This window comes from Alligator sinensis, unplaced genomic scaffold, assembly GCF_000455745.1.
Source record: "Alligator sinensis unplaced genomic scaffold, ASM45574v1 scaffold1511_1, whole genome shotgun sequence".
Lineage (NCBI taxonomy): Eukaryota > Metazoa > Chordata > Crocodylia > Alligatoridae > Alligator > Alligator sinensis.
The window spans coordinates 80,563-84,419 of record NW_005843139.1 but is presented as its reverse complement, the minus strand read 5'-3'; the positions used below and the strand labels follow the sequence as shown (position 1 = coordinate 84,419).

Sequence of the window (3,857 nt, the reverse complement as noted above, 5' to 3'; positions counted from 1 at the left end):
GCCGCAGTCCCCCCCACTCCTGCCTGCCCCCACTCCTGACCACACCCCCTCAGCGGTGCCCCCCACCCCACTGCCCCCCACTCCTGACCGCAGCCCCCCGCAATGGTGCCTCTCGCTCCCAACCCGCGCAGCCCCCGCGGCATGGCAGTTGGTCTCCATAACAATGTCGCTGTGGTTTGTGGTTGTCTTTTCCTATTTGCTGTCCGCTCCACAGAGGTGCAGAGAGAGAGAGAGAGATTTTTTTGAAGTATTTAATAAAAAAGGATCTGAGCTAGAAACCAGAGTAGCCAGGCGTCCGCACTCCCCTACCCCAGAGGACCCAGGCGTCCGGGCTCCAGCCCTTCCCTCTGCCCGTGTCCGTCCTTGCCTGTGCCCACCCCTGCCCCGCCTCCATCCACCCCTGTTGCTCCATGTCCCGTGATATTCTCTGTCTGCCATCCTTGCTCTGGTCCACTTGTCTGTGCATGCATCCACCCAGGCCATATACCAGCTCTGTCGGTCTGTCCATCCATCTCTGTCTCTCTCTTCTCCCAAAGACTTTTGCTCTTTCTTCCTGCCCCAGACCCGTGCATCTCCCTGTCTCCATCCCTCCATCCTTCTGTCCATCCGCTCCCACAAACACCCACTGTCTGGCCAGCACCCGCCCACCCCTCCCCAGACACCAGCACTACCGTCCCTCCCTCCCTCCCTCCATCCACACCTACCTAGCCATCCATCTGTTCACCTGTGCCTGGCTACACACCCCCAGACCCCGCTCCCTCCACCCAGTCGTCCAGCTGTCCAGCCACGGCTCTGTCCTTCCATGCGTCTTCTCCACTCAGCCATCCGTCTGCTTGTCCGTCCATCCACCCGTAGAGGTGTCTGTGCATCCATGCCACACTCCATCCATCCCCGCAGATTCCCATTTATTTGTCTGTCCACCCCTCCGTCCATCTGCCCATCCCATGTACCTGATTGATTGATCCATCAATCTATCTACCTATGTATCCGCCCCTACTGCATGCACCCCTTCCTCCATGCCTTCATCCATACCCACAGACCTCCTCCATCCATCTCTGGACCCATCCCTCCATCCATGTACCCCTTCAATCCATGCCGGGACCTATCCCTCCCCCCATCCATGCCTCCATTCTTCTGTGCACCCCTCTCTCCCTCCCCCCGCCCCAACGCCGCCTCCTTCTCCCTGGCCAGTAAACCCAACTTCCAGAAAACGCCTGTTTTGGTTCCCTTCCCCAAGACCCCTGATTCGTCCCTCAAAGCCCCACAGGCCTGGCAGGAAGTGACCTGCACCCCCCCCACCTCCCCTACAGTTTGTGTCCAGGCAGAAAGGGGCCTTTTGGGGCAATATTGGAAGGTTTTCATAGACTCACAGCATCCTAGGGCGGGAAGGGACCACAAAGGATCATCGGGCCCAGCCCCCGCACGAGCAGGGAAGTCAGCTGGGGTCAGCCGACCCCACCGGGTGCCCGTCCCGTCTCCTCTTGAAGACCTCTGGGTAGGCGGGTGCACCACCTCTGCGCGGAGCCTGTTGCACAGTCTGGACGCGCTGACTGAAGAAGTTTCTCCTAATGTTCAGCCTGAAACGGACTTCCAGGAGCTTGTGGCCATTGGTCCTAGTTTTCCCCAAGGCTGTCCCGGTGAGCAGAGTGGGGGCAGGGGGTTCTAGGTGTTTTGGGGGGAAATCCAGGGATTTGGGGGCAGAGACTGGGGTGGGGGGGATAGTTGGTTCCAATTCCAGCTCCCTTCAGGAACCAGTTGGCTCTGGGGTAGGTGAACGGGGCACCTAGTCTCCCTGGACGACTGGGCTCAGCTTCCTTGTGTGGTGAGTAGTGGTGTGAAAACCCCCACAGCGGTGCCCCCACTCTCAACCTGCAGCCCCCCCCAGAGTGGTGCCCCCCACTCCTGACCGCAGCCCCCCACAGCGGTGCCCCCACTCTCAACCTGCAGCCCCCCCCAGAGTGGTGCCCCCCACTCCTGACCGCAGCCCCCCACAGCGGTGCCCCCACTCTCAACCTGCAGCCCCCCCCAGAGTGGTGCCCCCCACTCCTGACCGCAGCCCCCCACAGCGGTGCCCCCACTCTCAACCTGCAGCCCCCCCCAGAGTGGTGCCCCCCACTCCTGACCGCAGCCCCCCACAGCGGTGCCCCCACTCTCAACCTGCAGCCCCCCCCAGAGTGGTGCCCCCCACTCCTGACCGCAGCCCCCCACAGCGGTGCCCCCACTCTCAACCTGCAGCCCCCCCCAGAGTGGTGCCCCCCACTCCTGACCGCAGCCCCCCACAGCGGTGCCCCCACTCTCAACCTGCAGCCCCCCCCAGAGTGGTGCCCCCCACTCCTGACCGCAGCCCCCCACAGCGGTGCCCCCACTCTCAACCTGCAGCCCCCCCCAGAGTGGTGCCCCCCACTCCTGACCGCAGCCCCCCACAGCGGTGCCCCCACTCTCAACCTGCAGCCCCCCCCAGAGTGGTGCCCCCCACTCCTGACCGCAGCCCCCCACAGCGGTGCCCCCACTCTCAACCTGCAGCCCCCCCCAGAGTGGTGCCCCCCACTCCTGACCGCAGCCCCCCACAGCGGTGCCCCCACTCTCAACCTGCAGCCCCCCCCAGAGTGGTGCCCCCCACTCCTGACCGCAGCCCCCCACAGCGGTGCCCCCACTCTCAACCTGCAGCCCCCCCCAGAGTGGTGCCCCCCACTCCTGACCGCAGCCCCCCACAGCGGTGCCCCCACTCTCAACCTGCAGCCCCCCCCAGAGTGGTGCCCCCCACTCCTGACCGCAGCCCCCCACAGCGGTGCCCCCACTCTCAACCTGCAGCCCCCCCCAGAGTGGTGCCCCCCACTCCTGACCGCAGCCCCCCACAGCGGTGCCCCCACTCTCAACCTGCAGCCCCCCCCAGAGTGGTGCCCCCCACTCCTGACCGCAGCCCCCCACAGCGGTGCCCCCACTCTCAACCTGCAGCCCCCCCCAGAGTGGTGCCCCCCACTCCTGACCGCAGCCCCCCACAGCGGTGCCCCCACTCTCAACCTGCAGCCCCCCCCAGAGTGGTGCCCCCCACTCCTGACCGCAGCCCCCCACAGCGGTGCCCCCACTCTCAACCTGCAGCCCCCCCCAGAGTGGTGCCCCCCACTCCTGACCGCAGCCCCCCACAGCGGTGCCCCCACTCTCAACCTGCAGCCCCCCCCAGAGTGGTGCCCCCCACTCCTGACCGCAGCCCCCCACAGCGGTGCCCCCACTCTCAACCTGCAGCCCCCCCCAGAGTGGTGCCCCCCACTCCTGACCGCAGCCCCCCACAGCGGTGCCCCCACTCTCAACCTGCAGCCCCCCCCAGAGTGGTGCCCCCCACTCCTGACCGCAGCCCCCCACAGCGGTGCCCCCACTCTCAACCTGCAGCCCCCCCCAGAGTGGTGCCCCCCACTCCTGACCGCAGCCCCCCACAGCGGTGCCCCCACTCTCAACCTGCAGCCCCCCCCAGAGTGGTGCCCCCCACTCCTGACCGCAGCCCCCCACAGCGGTGCCCCCACTCTCAACCTGCAGCCCCCCCCAGAGTGGTGCCCCCCACTCCTGACCGCAGCCCCCCACAGCGGTGCCCCCACTCTCAACCTGCAGCCCCCCCCAGAGTGGTGCCCCCCACTCCTGACCGCAGCCCCCCACAGCGGTGCCCCCACTCTCAACCTGCAGCCCCCCCCAGAGTGGTGCCCCCCACTCCTGACCGCAGCCCCCCACAGCGGTGCCCCCACTCTCAACCTGCAGCCCCCCCCAGAGTGGTGCCCCCCACTCCTGACCGCAGCCCCCCACAGCGGTGCCCCCACTCTCAACCTGCAGCCCCCCCCAGAGTGGTGCCCCCCACTCCTGACCACAGC

At 66.9% G+C, this 3,857-nt stretch overlaps 1 protein-coding gene across 1 annotated transcript in view; it reads left to right on the top strand.

Annotated features, from left to right (window-relative positions):
• SPN (sialophorin) overlaps positions 1–3,857 on the top strand; it is a 10,381-nt gene that overhangs the window by 2,514 nt on the left and 4,010 nt on the right. The gene's annotated exons all lie outside the window — the stretch shown is intronic.